This window comes from Ochotona princeps, chromosome 8, assembly GCF_030435755.1.
Source record: "Ochotona princeps isolate mOchPri1 chromosome 8, mOchPri1.hap1, whole genome shotgun sequence".
NCBI lineage: Eukaryota > Metazoa > Chordata > Mammalia > Lagomorpha > Ochotonidae > Ochotona > Ochotona princeps.
In genome coordinates this window covers 4,568,019-4,588,066 of record NC_080839.1, presented here as the reverse complement: position 1 = coordinate 4,588,066, position 20,048 = coordinate 4,568,019, and the positions used below count along the sequence as shown (strand labels likewise).

Here is a 20,048-nt window from a genome sequence, read left to right as displayed (position 1 = left end):
TTGACCCTTCTGCACCCTCTCATTCATTAAATGAAGGATTAGCTTGGAAGGGGTTTTATCTTTGCCATCAGGCGTGATGGGAAATGGCGTTTCTGCTCAGACGTGGGTGGTCCCGTGTGACTGCATACCTCCGTTCTTGCTCCTCCCCCTGAGAGAAGAGCGGCCTGATGTGAAGGGGTCCCTGGCCGAGTGTTGCTTGGGCGCAGTGCAGAGTGTGGGTCCCTATCCCCTGCTCTTGCACCCTCCCCGGCTTGGCTGGTCCGGCAGTTGTGTTTTTGTTCTTGTCCTTGGGCTATGGTCATGGTTTGTGTGTGTCCACACCACTCATGATGTGCAACATCTGCAGAGAGCGCAGCGTTGGTGATGGGCTCCTTCTGTGGTAGGCCTGATTACTTTGGTCTCTAAGTGGTTGCTTGGTAGGGTGTTTTTCCAACTGTGACGATTCAGGCACATGGTGGTAGCCCATGAGTTGTGTCTGGTGTTGGACCTGTGTGGAGTGGCTGTGTGTTGATGGACCATGGAATGTCGGCCTCTGGATAAATTCACAGGGTTTGTACTATTTCCTGGGGAGCAGGAGTTCAAACTACCAGAAAACCGTTCTTTGGCAAAATACACCGAACAGTGGTAGTAACAGTAAGGCGGAGGCAGAACATTAAGTGTCTCTGCGGGGCCTGATGCATTGATGAGTGTGTCTCACGCTCTCTGCAGACTCTTTTGAAGATGTCTTCTGTGGTTCTGCCCTGGCTGGCACTGTGCCCTTTGGTGAAGCAGGGCTGTAGCAGCCGCATCTCAGTGAGCCCAGCCGGTCCCAGGGGCTGGTGCCCCCAGTGGGCAGTGAGCTGTGCTGCTCAGCTAGCACGCTCAGGGTGTTGTTGACCATCCTGCTCATCAGGACGCACCCCTATGGCACGTAGAAGCACATCGGCAATGTAAGTTATTGCTGCATGGTTTCACCCATCACCTTTGGCTCATTGCTGTTGAGAGTCCCAGTTTGGCCAGAGAGAGCCACCCGTGGTGGCCTCTGTGCGGCTCCAGCCGAGGCAGGGAGATGCCAGGCTCGGGGCTGTCCAGGCGGGGTGACCATCCTGCACGGGGGCTCCTGCACTTGTGAGGGAAATGTGGTCCCTTTGGCATTTGAGTTGGTCATTGCTTCTGGGCCTTTTCAGCAAAGATTGTTTTTAACGTAATCTGATATAAATTCACACTGATTAGAAAATTCAAATTTAGGATTGTAAAGTGTTTCTTTTTTCTTTCGTATCTGTTTCCTGTTGGAACATGTTTGTCCCAGGAGTATTTACGTAATTGCTTGTTTGCTTAATTATTCTGCTTTATTTATGCACAGTACATACACATGTGTGAGATTACCACCAGTATTATTGCCAGCAGTGGGAGTAGTGGCTACAGCTGAGGGTGTTTGCGGCCTCAGGGGTTTTCTCATGAGTGAAGTTTCTGTAGGGAGAAATGCTCTTTGTTTATGCCACCAGCTCAATAGATGCTGTAGTCTCTTTCTTCTGCTTTTATTTTAGAGGTCCTAATAAAGTCAGTTTCAGATTATAATTATGGAAGCTATTTACGTGACGGCAGAGCCAGCCCAGGTGTATCTGGAGAAATTTCCTTCTGGGTTACTGGGCTCTCTGCTCTCCTTTTTGCCATTCATTTTCACAGGGTTTTCTCCCCCCCCCCCTTTATTTGTTGCTTTTTAAAAAATCTTAATGTTTTATAAGGCAGCTTTCGGTTTACAACAGACATGAGAGGAAGCCACAGAGGACTCTGAACCCCTGTCCCCACAACATGCACAGCTGGCCAGTCCCCAGCACCCTGCCGCAGGGCTGTGGCGGTTGCAGCGAATGTACCTCATTGTCACTTGCAGGTTATGTTCAAGTTCACTCTTGGTGTTGAGGATCCTGTGGGATTGGACCCAGGCAGTGTAGTATTTATTGCAGTACGATGGGAGCCAGTTCGTATCTGTAGTTATGTGTTTCCGCGCACTTTTCTCAAGCTAGAGTTGACCAGTTGTCTCTCACATGGCCTGTTTCTAGTTAAGTTGAAGGTGTTCTATGCCCTGATTTGGGGAAGGGATGCTTACAGCACTTGCTGCCTCAGTGTTTTGATCCTGTTCCGGGGCAGTTAGAAAATTGATGGATATTAAACACTTGACCTGTGTAAGTCACATGCGTGCTAAGTCGCTGGTTCTCACTGGACCTGTGATGATACCCGGAGATGTCTTTGGTTGCTGCCACTTGAGGGTGGGAAGAGGTTGGTGCTGAAAACCCTGCAGTGCCTGGGATAACCCCCTGACCGAGACGACCCTGCAGTGCCTGGGATAACCCCCTGACCGAGATGACCCTGCAGTGCCATAACCCACTGACCGAGACGACCCTGCAGTGCCTGGGATAATCCCCTGCCCGAGACGACCCTGCAGTGCCTGGGATAACCCACTGACCGAGATGACTCTGCAGTGCCTGGATAACCTCCTGACCCAGATGACCCTGCAATGCTTGGGATAACCCCCTGACCGAGACGACCCTGCAGTGCCTGGATAACCTCCTGACCCAGATGACCCTGGCTCCTGAAGAGAAGGCCTGCTCGGTCATCCGGGCATTTCCGAGCTTGGGTCCCTTCCTCTCCTGCTGCCGCTCTCTCTTAATTAGTAAAATAGGATCTTGAAAGCTGACTCTTTGGGAAACTACCAGCCATTTACAGTGAAAATACTTAAGACCATCACCGACGTGGTCTCCACCTGTCTTGTGTAAGGTGAACTTGAAAGCCCTGTTGTGGTGTGCTCTGGTCTAACTCATCCGGGCAGTCAGGATGTGTTTTGGAAAGCTAGTCCTGCTTTGCTAACAGATCCCGGGAACACGGGTTTCCTTGTTGAGATTGCAAGCGAAGAAACGTGTACGTGCACTTGATGAGGTTGCACAACAGTGTGATCTCCCAACCACCCCGTGTCTCACACCACAGCCCTGTACTCTTCACTAAAACCAGGAGGGCACATTGAAGTCTCGTGAATGCATACAGATGAATGGGGGAGGGTGTCAGCGATGTGGCCATGCGGGGCAACACTGGGTGTGTCTGTCTCTGCTTGGGGAACTCACGTTTCGGAAGGGTGGTAGCAGTGTTGTTCCCGAAGTGCCCAACTTCATTTCAGATGTGTCTTTGCGCATTCCTAGAAGGTGAATTGAATGAATAGGGGAGAACTGGTATGGATTAAATCCATGGGAAGAAAATAGACATTAATGGTGCAATAGACATTAATGGTGGGAGTTTATGCATTTGCCCACCTCTCTGCGGAGGGCTTTATTGACCTTACTTGTCTGTGCTGGTCCTGGGCCCAATCCTGCATTTGTCTGTATTAGTCCTGGGCCAAGTCCTGTACTTGTCTCTGCTAGGTCCAGTCCCCTGTTTGGGGACCAGTGTTTGCTAGGGTGCTGGTTACAACAGTAGTCCTTCAGAAAGGAACTCCAAATCCCCTTTTGTTTTGGCTTTAACTTCATATTGCCACGATGTAAAAATTGCCTGTCCTTTTATGGTTTTCCATGTACAGCTTACCCCACCAACTGCTTCCTTTCAGCATCTTCTACTACCCTGTTAAGAAAAATGTCCACATTGACTCTTAACCCTTTTTTTCCTGAGCAAAATCGGGATCTTGAGCAGTACTTGTACCCACCTCGGTCCCTAGGCTGGTGGGTCTTTTGTTGTTTGCTTGTTTTAAGGAACCCTTTAAGCGCCGATGGGATTCTGAAGCCTTCATTGATTTATCTTGTCAGTGTTAGGGGATGACGAAGTGAAGAACTGACGGTGCTGTTGCCGAGTGGGGATTGTTGAACTTTAGGCTTTATACAAGGAAGGAGCTGCCAGTCATGCAGTTCCAGATTGTGCAAACCAAGGGCAAAAGTGATAGGCCTGCCCAGGCAGCATGCTGCCACTTGCTGCAGGTGGAGGGAGGGTCTTCAGTATTCCCTGCATGGATACGGGGACCCAACTTGCAGCTACGTCTTCAGGCGGGTGGATGGGAGGGAACTTGGTCTTTCTCCCGGTGATGCCTGTGGAGGGATGAGTTCTAGGGGTGCTCTGAATTGGGGCCCAGTGTGTTTTTCCTGGCTCGGGCTCAGCAGCACATGCAGCCTGCCCTAAGCTAGTCAGTTGAAACAAAGCACCCCCCTCTGTGACTCTGTTGAGCTTTTGCCTTCCTGTCCAAACACGATGCTTCCAGAGAAGGAAACCAGCTTGTAAAGTTAGCGCAGAAAAAACCCTTTGGCAATTTGGTATGGACTCCGCTTCCTAATTTATGATTGCATCACTTTTTTAAGCTGCTGGCACTAAGGACAGACTTTTAAGCTGCTTAATCATGCTGAGGAAGGCCTGACTGTAGGGTGATAACCATGTTAATCCAATTCAGTTCATTTCCTGGGAGCACAAAATTTTAACTACAGTTTCATTAACTTACAGTTTTGATCCATCTATTTCAGAGCCAGTTTTAAATTACCTCCTATTTCTAGAAGTTGTGTTTTGGAAGGCAGATACTAAGGTTTAAGATTTTTGTGGAAAGAATAGGAGTCAATGCTATCTTGTAACATTGTTTCGTTGGAAAAAAATTTACTTGAAAAATAACACATATTTAAAAAGGTGAGGGGCTGTAAAAATCATGCTTATGGAAGCCCCCCTCCTGCTCCATTCATTCTGGTGGTCTCACCAGATCATCATTTCCAGACCTTCATGTTCTGGAAACTTGGGAGTACTCAGGTAACCAAGTCATTTTGTCCCCCTTTTAGTGTTAACAAAAGCGAAAGAATCCAGACATCACAATATACCCTTGAAAACAAGACAGACCACTGGATTGCACATGTTAAAGGGTGGATGTTTTAGCGTGTGAAGTATACCTCAGTTTAATAAAAAAAAGTAACCTTGGAGTTTGGGGCCCGGCTTGGAGAGAAATAACCGTTTATGAATGTTTTCATCTTGACATTATTGGCTATGAAAAGTGAGATCCCCTAAGATCTGTGTAGCTTGAATTAAAGATAAAAACCTTGTATGGATTAGAGAGCCTGTGGTGAGCCTGCCGGGGTTCCCGTAATTAAATCCATGTGAATAGTTGCACTGACCGTGAGGAGGGTAAGCATGGAGTGCCGTTGGGGCAGCTTAACTGACAATGTGTTGGGATTTTTGCCTTCTGAGTTATAAGGTGAGTCTTGACAGTCTTTCCTGCTTAGAACATGGATTTCTCCTGCTTGACGGTGAATAGCATTTCAGTGTAGACAGAAATTCACCTGCTGACCTTGTCATAAGCGTTAGGGAAGTGTCCATTTGAAAACTGCGACCGCATTGGCCTCCAGAGAGGTGCTCGCTTCACAGCAGCCCATGGCATCCTCCGTGTGTGTATGTGTGCAACACCTGCTTGCACCTGGCCACGTTGTGGGTTACATTTTCTAGCTTCCAATTTGGAAATGTGTAGGTTTACAGAGTTGCAGAAATAGTTTAAAGAACTCCTGTGTGCTGTTGGCCTGGCTTCCTCAGACGTGAACATGAAATGACTACAGTGTTAACCTTGATACAGTGCTGTTGACACCATGCTTTGATCTCTGAGAGCCTGACGGGTGTCATTGAGTTTCATGCTAAGTTTCCAATAAGCAAAGTCCAGCACCTTTCCTTGTGTTTTTGGAAGCCAGGTTTTCTTCCCCATTCTTACTTTGCCCAATTTTCTTGGCTTGTTGGTCTTGTGGTTGGTCTCCAGGAGCTCTGTTAATTTTTTTTTGAAAGGTTTATTTTTATTACAAAGTCAAATACACAGAGAGGAGGAGACAGAGAGGAAGATCTTCCATCCGATGATTCACTCCCCAAGTGAGCCGCATCGGCCGGTGCTGTGCCGATCCGAAGCCAGGAACCAAGAACCTTTTCCGGGTCTCCCACGCGGGTGCAGTGTCCCAAATCCTTGGGCTGTCCTCAACTGCTTTCCCAGGCCACAAGCAGGGAGCTGGATGGGAAGTGGGGCTGCTGGGATTAGAACCGGCGCCCAAATGGAATCCTTGCGCGTTCAAGGAGAGGACTTTAGCTGCTAGGCTACCACCTGTCCTATGTCTTTTTTTTTTTTTTAACCCCGCTGTCAATTCTAGGTGCATTCTGAGCTGATGCTGTTGTACCACCAGAGCAGTATTCTTCCAGATGACTAAGTAGCCTTGACTGTTTCTGAGTGCTCCTCTCCCCAATGCCCAGCTTGGTTGTCCATTGAATTCCTAGATAGACTTGGGTCCATTTACTGTGGTCCTTTTTGCTTGGTAGTTACTTTTATGCTTCTTGTATTGGTCCCTTTTCTTTCCAAGAGCAAATGCTAGAGGAGACTAACTTTATGAGTTCTTTGAGCCACACAATGGTGGAGATTCAAGGCCAGAATCGGGTGTCTCATTGGCCTGGCTTCTGTTGAAGGCAGTGTGGGAAACAGTGTGCGGGATCCCAGAGTGAGCTACGACACACAGCGAGTCTGGTACCCACTGGGGCTTCTCTGTAACCACTTTCTGGCTACTTTTGTTTTCCAAGGGCAGTCTCCCTGATGACCTTTGATCTCCTACTAGGTCCTGCCTGGAGGTTTTACCTCCTGCCCATGTACCTCTCATATCACAAGAAGCCATTGGCTCCCCAGGAGTTGTTTTGCGGGCTCTATGCTTAATAAGGGGAGGCAAGTCAGGGTGGCCTGGGGCATACCAGATTGAAGGTCATGAGCGATTTTGGAAAGTACCTGAGAATCCCCGCAGTTGCCTTTAAGTTTACATTCTGGTGACAGACATTGCCCCTTGGCCACGTTCTCTGTTTACTGCACTAGCATCTCACAGTGCTCCCTTCTTGTTTTATGCTTGCCACCTGCTTCCTGCCCAGTACAGGGAGCACAGGCTCAAGGTCAAAGTTTCTTCTGCTGACCAGACACTTGTGTGCCATTCTGCCTGTGCATGGTGTTGTCTTTGCATGTCGGAACGGGGATAAGGGAGCAACATGGTGCAGTTAGGTCAGAGTGTGAACATATGTGGAAAGTGCTTAGGCTGCGTCACGCTGGTTGGTTGGTCGGTGGTGGCTGTTTGCATTGGTCGGTTTCCTTTCCTTTTTAGTGCTTCACCTAAAGCTTTAGTGCTGAGGCCAAGGGTGATTGGATAGAGTCATCCCCTCCCTTCCCTCAGTCCCTGGGAATACCTCCCAGGACTCCTCGTAGCTGTATGAAATCATTCAAGAGAACACACTGAACCCTATACAATGAAACTTTGAAAGTTTGAGGGGGGAAAAGGGAATTTGAAAGAAAAGTTGGAGTGGATATTTAGCTTAATGATGAAGACAGCTGCATTCCACAGGCTTAGTTCCTGGGTTTGGTTCCTGACTACAGCTTCCTGCCGCCAGCCTGGAAAGCCTGAGTCAAGTTTTTGGCTGCCGACTTTGGTCGCATTCCAGTACTTTCCCAAAAACGCTCATGACCTTCAACCTGGGAGAGCTCTCTGTGTCTTTTTCTGTCTCCGGGTACCTACTCTCTTTCTGAGCATCTCAGGAGTTTTATTTTAAAAAATGTTTTCTTTTGTGCTTTCTTTTGGTGTAGTTTTGAAATTTATCCCTGCAAGGCATCTCCAGGAAGGTAATAGGAAATGCGTATGATACAAAAAGCATTGTGTTGATTAGAGAAAACATTTGTACCAAAGCTAATTTAATAGCATTTTTCTACTAGCTTTTTGAAGTCCCCTTGTCTGTAACCGTGTGTTTTCGTATGTTTGTGACCATGAAGAAGTTGAATTTGCAAATTATGCGTAGTCAGAGATGAGCACAACCAGCAAAAGAACAGTCCTACCAATAGGCTGTAATAAAGTCACATGGATGCCCTCCACCTAAATTGTGTTACTTCCTTGTTGTATTGTGGCAAGAGTTTTGGCCCATGGTCAACCAGGGTAACTTGAAACCTTGGGAAGCAAAGTGAGCAGGCAGCAGAAATGTTGAATTCCTTGTGTGCATGCGTGTGATGGGCACACAGAGAAGTGGAATTCCCCTGGGGTAGGATAGCCCAGGAGTCCTGAGGTCTGGAAAAGGTCCTCTTTCTGTGTTTGATCTGAGAGGGTAGGCTCGAAGCTCACAGCCGGAAGTGACTCATGGCACGGACATGCTGGATGGCTGCACGTGCACCTGGTTTGTCCATTGTCAAAGAGAAGCGTCCTCCAAGTAAAGCTGGTGGAGCAAATGGCTCCAAGAAGGATTGAGGCTCATGAGGAGCAGAGGGAACGGGAGAGCCCAGCGCTGCCAGGTATCTACAGCCAGCACGCCCGTGAGCTTGGCACCTTGGCACATGTCTGTGTGGTCCCGCCCAGTTCTTGTCGATGTCCTGTGAGTGGCCTCATCAAAGGGGAGAAGCAGTAGGTGACCAGAGATATGCACATGTTTTAGTTTTCTGAGCGGAGGAAAAGGCCGAATCGGGGAAGACACATTTTGAAAGATGAGAAGTGGGAGGTGAGAGTTGCCAGACGTGGGCGTTGTCTCAGTGCTGCTGGGTGTGTGCATGCGGACAGGCCCCCTGACGTGTCTGTTCAGTCTGGTGTAACTGTGACTTCTAGCCATGGTCCCCATCACTCAGAATTACCATCTCCTGGGGGACCCAAGTCTGCCCTCTGTTGACCAGCTCAGTGAACCGGCCTGCTCTCTCCCCCACATCACTAACACAGCCCCCCTTGATTTTTTTTCTTCCTACACTAGTGTGCTCTAACTGCACACCCTAACCACTTCGGAGCTTTTAGAAGCCACAAATGTTTCAGCCCCTCAGTCTCAGGTGGAGACTGGAATGGATAGGCCTTCTTGTTCCGGAGTGTGTGGTCAGAGCAGTCGTGGTTCTGGCTGTTGTAGATGGGTGGAAGATGCCCCTCTGTGAGCTGCACCTTGGAATGGGGACTGCCAGGTGCAGGAGCAGCATGGCTGGTTGGCTGAGTCTGTCTGCTTCCCGTGCCTCTCCGTGAAGCAAGCTTCGTCTGCGCTTGCTTATGGGATGGGTTGCTTGCATCAAGATAGTGTGTTCAGGATTTCCCTACTTCCGGGATGTGCTGTAGAAAGTAAAATCATGAGTTCAGAGAGAGCTTGGAATCTCTTCAGTGCCCAAGGCTGTGTCGTGGAGCCGAAGTTGATCATTTCAAAGTGCGTGTAAATGAACCAACCAGAGCTTTTCTTTGAGGCTTACATGCAGTGGAGATTACTTGGGAAACCTTGGCAGGACAAGGAAATGGATTTGACTTTCTGCCAGAGGTCACTGAAATCTCTTTTTCCCTTCTTTGTGCCCGGTGAAAATGCCAGGCATGTCGCCCTTTGCGCTCCTGTCTGGTTTCGGTGTTCACACAGCTCATCTGGCCGTTGTGACTATTCCCACTTCTGAGCTCAACAGGGGGCTCTTTGGGGGCTATCCAGAGTGAAATGACTTAACTGGATTTCAGCCCAGACGCTGTGTTTGAATGGCTTTGTGGGTGGCGTTCCCTGGGCAGCTGCCATGGGAAGCCACATGCAAGGTTTTGGTTTTAGAAATCACTGGCACTCATTGATTCAGTCCTGCTCACTGCTAATTTATTTAATAAATGCGACACTTGAGAAGTACATTTCCATTGCTGAAATCAAGAACTACAGTTGAGTGTGATTTCTGCGTGGCTTCCGCTTGCCTGTTGTACAGCCCTATGGTGCTACTTGCAGGGTGGCTGTGGGAGGGAACTGGGGTCTCTGAAAACTCAGGCAAGAGGATTATTGACATTCCCCGGGAGAGCCCATTGCTCAGGGCTGGGCTGGGCAGTGGCGTTGGGAAGCTGGAGGCTGAAATATTCCCAGGCGGGACTCCAGGGAACAGGTTCGTAAGTGGTACTAGCATCTGGGATGAACAAACGCCGACGGTTTTAGGAGTATTTTAAAGCAGGTGAATATAGACTTTGCAAGTAGCAATATCGAAGTGTTTATTCAATTGAAATAATCAAATTTTCCCTTCATGAAAGTATTAGCTCTTTAAATTTAAGTTAAAAAAGAAACAGAATTAAAACAGATCTCCAGAACTTAGTCGTTTTGAAAACTGAAGCTTTATGCTTGCAAACCAAGATCTGACTGAGCCACCTTTCACTCCCGGTGTCTGTGAGTGCAACACCTTTAGACTGCTCAGATGCCTGAGTTCCTGCTGCACCTGCCTTGCTGTGGCTGACTTATCACACTTTCTAGTATCATGTGCTGCAGGTTCATGCCTGTTGCCACAGATGGCAGGGTTTCTGTTTTTAGGGTTGAGTAGCATTCTGTTGGCTTTTCTTCATCCATTCAGTCATCAACAGATGCTCAGGTTATTCCCATATCTTTATTGGCGTTTTTTTTTTTTTAAATAAGGGATTGTATGGGGTTTGGTATTGTGGCATGCTGCTGCTTGCAACACTAGTGTCTCATATGTATGAGTGCTAGCTTGAATCCTGGTTGCTTCACTTCTAATCCTGCTCCTTGCTAATAGCTTGGGAAAGCACCCGAGGATGGTCGGTGTTTGGGCTCCTGTACCTGTGTGGGAGACCTGGAGGAAGCAGCTGGCTTCAGCCCAGCCAATCCTGGCTGTTCTGGCCATCTAGGCAGTAAACCAGCAGATGGAAGACATCACTCCACGTCTCTTGCTCTCGGTGTGTCCTGCTCCTTCCTCTTTAACTCAGACTTTCACATAAAGAAATACATCTTTGAAAAAAAAATTAAAAATGAGACATTGTAAATTTTCCTTTTACATGGAATGTTCCAGAATGTATTTTTGGAATGCTGTGATATCTATGAGAGCATCATTCCTATTTAAGAATGGAGGAAAAGTATCAAGTTAATTCTGTACTTCCTGAGGTGGAAGAAAATATGCCATGACTTTTTTTTTTTAAGGTTTATTTAGTGGGACTAGTTGCGGTGGGTTGAGCCACAGTCTACGATACCAGAATTCTAAGAAGTAATTGGTTCATCTTGTGGCTGTTCCACTACCATCCAGTTTTCCATTAAAGTGTCTGGGAAGGCAGTTAAGATGGCCAAAGTGCCTGTTTCCCTGCCACTCACATGGACCACCCAGATGGCACTCCTGGCTTCAGCCTGGTCCAGCCCTGGTCCCTGCAGCCGTCTGGGGAGTGAACCAGCCGATGGAATATCTGTCTTGGCAATCTCTTTCAGTGGAGAAGCCAGGAGCCTGGAACTACATTGGTTTCCCACTTGGGGGATAGTGTCCCAAGCATTTGGTCCATCTTCAGTTGCTTTCCCAGGTACATGCATGAGCAGGGAGCTGGAAGGGAAGAGGAACAGCCAAGAGTTGAACCAGGACTTCAGTGGAGAAAATGAATGTTGCAAGCTGTTATTTAACCCGCAACAGCAGCCCTTTTTTTTTTTTTTTAAAGATTTATTTATTTTATTACAAAGTCAGATATACAGAGAGGAGGAGAGACAGAGAGGAAGATCTTCCATCCGATGTTTCACTCCCCAAGTGAGCTGCAACAGGCCGATGCACGCCAATCCGATGCCGGGAACCTGGAACCTCCTCCGGGTCTCCCACGCGGGTGCAGTGTCCCAATGCATTGGGCTGTCCTCAACTGCTTTCCCAGGTCACAAGCAGGGAGCTGGATGGGAAGTGGAGCTGCCGGGATCAGAACCGGCGCCCATATGGGATCCCGGGGCTTTCAAGGCGAGGACTTTAGCCGCTAGGCCACGCCGCCGGGCCCAACAGCAGCCCTTTTATAGTTTCACAGAAAGAAGCAAATCCATTCCAGATGAGACTTCTCAGTAATCGGTAACTTATAAAATGAGTTAAAGAATGCAAGCTTCCTTCACCCTTTCCCTTCAGCGTCTGGTTGAATTCCACATTCCTGGGAACTTCTGCAGTGCCAAGGCCGTTGGTCATTCCGAGCTGGCACTCAGCCATGCCTTTGTCTGCTTGCTGTAATGTTGGTTGGGGCTGAGTGGCACTTGGGAATCCCTGGATTCCCCCTCTCGTCCAGGACACAGCAGCTGAATCCTGGACTAATGAGGACCTGGCCTTAACTGGGGCGGCACTGTCTGGGTTGCTGGTGTGTGTAGCCTGCTGCTCTCTGCAATGAAAATATAGTTCTGAAAAAAACCAGCAAGGGCTTCTGTCATGGGGCAAAGTGTTTGAGTGACATATGATGGAGATCAGTGACTTCAGTCTGGGATGGGTCACTTGGGACATGAACTGCCACCCTCCTGGGGTGATGTGAAAACATGTGCCGTCCACACTTGTTGCTGGGAATCAGTGACATGAGCCCTTGCATGGGTTCCTGTGCCCCAGGACATGGCTTCTGGATCAGAAGCAGAACACCCAGGACTCAAAAGTGGTGCCCAGTTGGGATGCCAGTGTTGGTCCTATAACTTTTAGCCTTAAATTTCTGTGTACTTCTCTGCATTGGAAACAGAGAGCAAGTCTCTTTTTCTGGAAACGACCGTTCTTTCCCTCCCCAAAAGCAACACCAAGGGGCACGTAGTGCCAGGGAAAATCCCTTCTGACGTTGGCAGCCTGGGAAAAGGCAGAGGACGGCAGGGCTCGCCACTTGTTAGCTCGGCTGAGTTCCTGTTTCATTTACTCAATCACTAATTAATTGGGCTGCTCTCAGTGCCACATACCAGGCCAAGGCTGGGCCAGCGCTCTATCTAAGGAGTCCCCTAGGCTAGCCAGTGCCCAGTTGAGCAGAAACGCTAGGGTCACGGGAGAAGGGAGGAGTATAGTGCCACTGAGACAGAATCCCCCGGGTGTAGAACGCCTGTGGTTCCGCAGGGCAGGTCACTGGTCTCTGGTCAGGAAGATGAAGCCAGCTTCAAAGAAATGCACAAGAAACTAGCTTGTGGATACAATTTGGATCCTAATTTAACCAAGGCAGCTACAGGAAGGCATTCTACAGTACACTTAGGAAAGTCAGAACATTAGCTTGATATAAGACTAATATCAAGGAATTAGTTAAGGCATGATAACACAGTGATGTTTGTGGGCGACAAGATGTGGCATGAGCTGTACTCTAAAGTCACCTGGTGAGGGCTGAGGGGCCGCTGGCTGTGTACTTGGGACTGTTGACTTTGGATGACCAGGTCAGTGAGGTTATCTGCGTCTCGCCCACATCTGCATACAAACATTGCCACTGCAATGCAGGTGTCCTGATGGTGTTGCAAGGTGATGGATGCTGCTCTGGAGCTTGCGCAGAGGAGGACCCTGAGGGTAGGAGAGGGAAGAATGTGGTCATTCCTGCTTTCAGTGGGGCCAGAGCCATGTTTTAGTACTGGGACAGTAAAAGCTGTTCACAGCAGCAGGGAGTTGGGAAATACTGCCTGGCTTCTCTGGAAGTTTGGGATTGAGTCGCTGCATTTGCTCAAGAAGGATTTCTGAGGTTCCTGTTGTATGTGTATCTGTGGCTGAAAGAAGAGCTGTTGATTCTGTCCTGGTGCTGCCAGTCCAGGAGGAGGTTGGGCACAGTTGGTGTCTGCTGGGGCCTCTGCCCAGAACTTGCAGACGGGCGCTTCCTTCCCGTGGTGCCTTCCTGTGGCCTTGCCTCTGTGCACGTATTCCTGCTGGTCTCTTCCACCACTTAGGAGGACCCCAGTCCTGGGGGATTAGGGCCCCACCCTGACTACTTCATTTTCACCTAATCACCTCTCTAAAACCACATTCTCAAGGATTAGGAGGTTGGGACTTTAGCTTTGATGCTGGGGAGCAGGTGCACATGGTTCGGGCCTTGGAAAAAGGGATCTACAAAACCTCCTGATGCTGCGGGACCCAAGGGGAAAGAATGTTTCCCTGCCTAGGAAGTCATCCCAAAAGTTTTTCCTAAGTGGGAGCTTCTGCAGAGAGGTGGGGGGTTTCACCTCACCCGCTAAACTGAGCTTGCTCTGTGAGGGGAGCTGTGCAATGGGAAGTGGGGGAGGGTGCCAGCAGTGGAGGAGGGCTCTGCAGAATGGTGGTGTTCAGAGCAGTGGTGGAAGGCCCCCCGAGCTGAGCCCTTGCTTGGTGATGACCCGGTGGTGAGAGAGTGAACAGATGAGGCTTCAGCTTCAGGACATGGCCCAGTGACAGGGCAGGGGAAAAGGCACAAAGTCACACACTTACACCCGGAAGTGTGCAATTAAAAGGATAATGCAGAGTTTGAGAACTTTCCACCTCCCCCTCCTGTGTTTCAGTTGCTTTAAAACAAAACAAAACAAAACAAAACACTGTTTAAAAAGATTTATTTATTTTTATTGGAAAGGCAGGATCTACAGAGAGAAGGAGAGACAGAGAGAAAAATCTTCCATCTGTGGCTCACTCCCCAAGTAGTTGCAATGCCTGGAGCTGAGCTGATTTGAAGCCAGAAGCCGGGAGTTTCTTCCAGGTCTCCCATGCAGGTGCAGGCTTTGGGCTGTCCTTCACTGCTTTCCCAGGCCACAAGCAGGGAGCTGGATGGGGAGTGGTGCAGCTGGGACAGGAACTGGTACCCACATGGGATTCTGGCATTTAAAGGGGGAACATTATCCAATTGTGCCAGTGTACCAGACCCCGCAGTTGTTCTTTGTTCCAAACTAAGGCATATTGTAAGAGTTCAAGTGTTGAAGCCAATGAAGTTGAAGGTGAAATGATGTGCCTCATCTCCTGGTTCCTCTCCTTAAATTTGTTAGCTGTGACCACAGTTAAGAAGAATGTGGTCTGACTGCTTTTCAAGATTCTGTTTCTTAAAATGTGTGTGTGTTATGAAAGGTGGGTGAGGTGACCCAGAGAGAGAGGATTTGCTCCCCTGCTGACCTTGGCTTGCCTTGTCCTTTCAGACTTTCTCCCTACCCCGCCCCCCATCACGTGGCACATGCTAATCCACAGAGTGCCTGACACTTGTACAGCAGCCTTCAGGTCACCCAGTGCACTGCGACAGTCTCGCTGGAGAATTGAGTCTGTCTTTCCATTCTTCTGTTCAAACCCTCCCCTAGTTTTCATTCAGTTGTGTGTGTTACTGGTTGGAGTTTATTTTTGTTTGCACGCTACTCCTCGTAGTTGTACTGATTTGGGCACCTAAGCAAATCCTGTGGGTGCTGACTAAGGAACTGCCAGGGAGCCTTTTGAAAAGTGGTAGTAGTTAGGTGACCAACTGTGACGTGGAGATCTGCAGGCAGGATTAGTCTGATGATGAAAATTAGGCTGTAGACCAGGGGCGGGGAAGCAGGAACTTAGGGAAACGCCTGTGGAGAACCTGTTAGGAAATGAAATAAGCTGTTATGCAAGCCTAAATCCTTGCAATGCCTGAGAAGCAGTATCACTAATCGATCCCTGTGTTAGAACCTAGGGCAGCAAACTGAGATGTGTAACAGATACATGGCCATAAACTTTTGACGTCTTGGGTTCAATTTTTTGTCTAATTTATTTCATCTAAAAGGCAGACTCAGAAGGCCACACACACACACACACACACTTCCTTCCATCCATCCATCCATCCATCCATCCATGGTTCACTCTCCAAATGGCCACACCTGTCAGAGCTGGAATCAGGAGTCAGGAGCTTCTTCTGCGTGCAGGCTCCTAAGGACTTGGGGTCATCCTCTACGTTTTCCCAGGCTATAAGCAGGGAGTTGGGACACAAACCGGCACCCGCATGGGATGCTAGTTTGGAAGTGGAGGATTATCCTGTTAAACCATGATGCCAGCCCCAGTTTGTTTTAAAGATTTATTTGGTATTATTGGAAAGGCAGATTTACAGAGGGAAGGAGAGACAAAAAGATCTCTCCCCAAGTGGCTGCTGCAATAGCCAGAGCTGAACTGATGCGAAGCCAGGAGACAGGAGCTTCCTTTGGGTCTCCAATGCAGGTGCAGGGTCCCAAGGCTTTGGGGCTGTTCTTGACTACTTTCCCAGGCCACGGGCAGGGAGCTGGGTGGGAAGTGTGACAGCCAGGACATGAACCAGTGCCCATATGGAATCCTGGCGTGTGCAAGATAAGGACTTCAGCCGCTAGGCTGCTGCACCACAACCCTGATTTTTGATACTTCTGAAGCCTGTGCCCACGTGACTCGAGCTTCAGAATTGACTTGTGGTCCTGGCCAACCACTTGGGGCTGTGGATGAGAGGGTAGGTGGTTTGGTGGCCGAGCCAGACAAGCTGCCCATCATCCTGACCCACCCGTGCTTATCAGTTGTTCTGGCCTGCATTTTGCTTCTCATTGCTTATGGTTGACTCACTGCCCACATGTTTTTCTTTTTTCGTGCTGGAATATTTGCAGGCAGAATCATTATTCCAGAATCCAGAGCTGTCTGAATTTGAGATAGCACCCTTTGTTTTTACATGTGACTGGGGCCAAGGTGAGGTCTCTCTGGCAGCTCAGTGTGGAATGGGGTCTGTTGTTTTTTCCCTCCCCCCCCAACTGTGGTTGTTTCGTTTTTTTGGCCCCGCGTAGAGGGGACACCAACTTCTGCTCAGCCCAATCATCAACATTGCCACTTGGATTTGACAGGATTCCAGCCTTGGGCAGACAGCCGACAATAGCAGTCCTGCTGTGAGTGGACTTTGATTTGGGCTGTGCTCGGTCCTCCCTGTGCCTGGGAACCACCGTGCTGAGAGAGGACTCAGGTCGTTTCCCTGGAAGTCCTTGAGTTTCGAGTTGATAAGTGCAGCCAAGCTGCTTGTGATGGATGCGCCCAGGGCTGAGCTGCGGTGTTGAACTTCAGCTAGACTGCTCCTGGGGACTTGCGGAGCACTGCACTGCCCCACTTGCGGAAACGCCTCGTACAAGAAATTCAGCAGGGGCCCAGCGTGGTAACCTAGCAGCTAAAGTCCTCTCCTTCACCCACCAGGATCCCATATGGGCACCGGTTCTAATCCCGGCAGCCTCACTTCCCATCCAGCTCCCTACTTGTGGCCTGGGAAAGCAGTCAAAGACGACCCAAAGCCCTGGAATCCTGCACCCGCGTGGGAGACCCAGAGGAGGCTCCTGGCTTTGGATTGGTATAGCTCTGGCCATTGCAGCCGCTCGGGGAGTGAATCAACGGATGGAAGATCTTCCATGAGCGTTTTGAGGCGCCATGGGGTAAGACCTTGTGCACCGAGAGCCTAGGCTGTGCGCTTCACTTGGCACCTACCCACTTTGCTGCCTTGACCACTGACAGCTAAGAGAGCAAGGGGCTGTGAAGGTGAGGTGTCAACTGGCCTGCCTTAGCCTCCCACGGTGGAAGCAGCACATGCTGTTAGCTGGGTGTTGTGGAGTTTTGTTCTTGCAAGGGCAGCACTGTAGGTAAAAAGAATGAAAGACGCTTTGGCTCAGTAGGTTAAGCCGCAGCCTATCCTATCAGCCTCCCATAGGTTACTAGTCCAAGTCGCAGGTGTTGCACTTCAAGTCTAGCTCCCTGGTAATGCACCTGGGAAAGGAGCAAAAGGGTGCCTTTGGTCCTTTGCCAACTGTGTGAGTGACCTGAATAAAGCTGCTAGCTTCGACCTGGCCTGACCCTGGCCATTGTAGCAATTCGGGCTGTGAATCAGCAGATGAACTCTCTCACTCATTCTGTAGAACTCTGCCTTTCAAATATGTATGTCTATGTTTTAAGTTCCTATGCCTGGCTTTAACATCAGTCAAGGGGAGAACTTGTATTCCCCGGGTTAGGACACCTGCCTCCAGCGTTGGTGTGTTTGGGTCTGATTTGTAGCCCCCAGCTCTGGACTCTAGCTTCCTTCTGTGCAGAACTGGGGAGGCGCTGCTGAGGGCTCAGGTAACTGGGTTCCTGCTGTCCCCGTGGGAGATCTGGGCTGTGTCCTGGGCTTCTTGCTTTGACCTCCAGCCTGCCCTTTCTGTTCTAGGCATTTGTGGAGTGACCCAGTGGCTAGGACTGCCACTCTTAAATGAGTGCATCTGTTAATTAAAGAAAAACAACGGGACCCACTCAGAGGACATTGTGTCCTTATTCTGCTGGAGGCAGCGATGGGTGGCGTTGTGGAGATTGCTGTGGCAGCAGCTAAGTGGCTGTCCCCCTTGACTGATGTTCTTCCTGCTTGCAGCTCTGTGCTGGCAGGGAGAAAAGAGGGGGCACCCTGAGCTTCCATCATCTGGACAAGCCAGCCAGCTTGGAGGTGGCGGGAGCGTAGTGCCGTACGCACAAGGCATGCAGTATGGGGCTGTTGTCGGGACCCCAAGTGGCTACACTCCAGTTAAGTGCCTTGGTTATGGATGAGACCACCACAGGGCATCTGGTCCACACTGAGGTTTGGAGGAAGTAGCCTGGGCATTGTGCCAGCACTGCGGGGATTTGGGTTGGGCTGGGACAGCTTGCCTAGGGGTCACTCCACGCCTGTCCCTGCACCTGTCACAGCTAAGGGGAACAATAGGACAGAGCCTGCTTCTGCAACTAGGAGAAAATCTGCCTGAACTTTGTGGTGTGACTCCAGGTCAACAAGTGAAAATCTCAGTGTTCCAGTGAGCTCAGAAAGTACCTTAGGATTTATGGTGGTGAAGCTTCCGTTCACTGATTCACTCCCCAAGTGACCGCAACGGCCAGAGCTGAGCTGATCTCAAGCCAGGAGACAGGAGCTTCCTTTGCGTCTCCCACATGGGCACAGAGTCCCAAGGCTTTGGGCCGTTCTCGACTGCTTTCCCAGGTCATAAGCAGGGAGCTGGAAGGGAAGCAGGGCTTCCGGGACACAAACTGGCACCCATATGGGATTCTTGCGCGTGCAAGGGAAGGATTTAAGCCATTAAGGCTACCACGCTGGGCCCAAAGTCCGGTGTTTTTATGAGTTGAAATTCAAACTAACAAAGAGGTGCTTAAGCTGAGTGAGTTGATCGCTCCTTCTTGCCTTCCCTTGTCATGGTTTATTTCTGGAAGCAGAGGCTCAGGGTGCTACGGTGGAGTAGTTGTGAAGAGTAGTGCATGCCTCCTTCATATATTTCCATGTGCCTGAGGCCGGTGATGGAGAAAGCATTCCTTGGCCTTCTACCCTGCCGGTGACCCTGGACCCGACAGGGCTCACAGGGAGGACCGTTGTTGGTATTTAGCACAGCAGTGTCTGCTTTCCCCGTTGAGTTTAGGTTGTCATTCTGAGGTTTTGCATGGGCAGGGTTCGACCGAGGCATTGGACAGACTTCATCGGAACTCATAGAGAAACTGGGATCATGGTGGTTACTGGCAGGCGTAGTGCAGTGACAGTTTCCCGATGAAGTGCTCTTCTCAGAGGAAATACTGCAGCCTTCACGTTTCCCTCTTGAATCCAGTATGGCCACTGGTCCCGTGCAGTGGATTTTAAACAGATACACTTGGGCTGGTACTGCTGGGTTAGTTCACGTCTTCCCATCGGCTCTCCAAGCTTGGAGGATTCCAGAGCCCCGTGCAGCTCCTCGCTCTTTGGTGCGGTTCTCCAGGCTGTTGCAGGGAGCATCCAGGCAGAGAGTGCTTGCTGGGGGAGGCCTGTAGTGGGCAGCTCAAACAGAGAGAAAGAGAGAGAGAGAAAGATGCTAACATTGGCCTAGGGAGGTCTCAAACTAGGCAGTTACTTTTCGGTTCAAGTGTTAATGATCCAGCTTATTCTATGTGGAGATGGGGGTTGGGAGTCCGGGCTGCCGGGCGTGTTGCTGTTATTGGTCACTTGCTTCAGTAAACAACAATCGTCAGTTGTTAGTGTCCACTTAGAAATGAGGCTGCGACTTGGGTCTGGAAAGCAGCCCTTCCGCTTCCGGACAATCTGCCATGTCGTTGGCAGCATTTAGCTGAGAAAAGGCTGGAATCGCCTAGTGCGTGGTGGCTGTCTCGCCAGTCTGCCGTTCCTGTTCCGATCAGCCCCCTTCCCTCACGTTACATCCTGTTTAAAAAAGAACAACACAGAGAATACAGCTGGAGGAATTACTTTTGAATCATAATTTCTGCACTTGGCCTTACAGCATTTTTGCGATAGGCCGACTTGCATTAGAATTCGATTTTTCTGTAGGGTATTTAACGTTTTGGGTCATCATCATGCCAGGGATGAATGAACAGATGTTCTCTCAGTGAACGGTTGGGACAGATCCCCTCTGGGGTAGAAAGGTAATTAAACACACTGGTGACCTCCTGGGAGGTCCACAGGATGTGACAGGATCCTGTT

At 49.6% G+C, this 20,048-nt stretch overlaps 1 protein-coding gene across 3 annotated transcripts in view; it reads left to right on the top strand.

Annotated features, from left to right (window-relative positions):
* The window catches only part of NCK2 (NCK adaptor protein 2), a 154,217-nt gene that overhangs the window by 54,823 nt on the left and 79,346 nt on the right, over window positions 1-20,048 (top strand). The window lies entirely within an intron of this gene.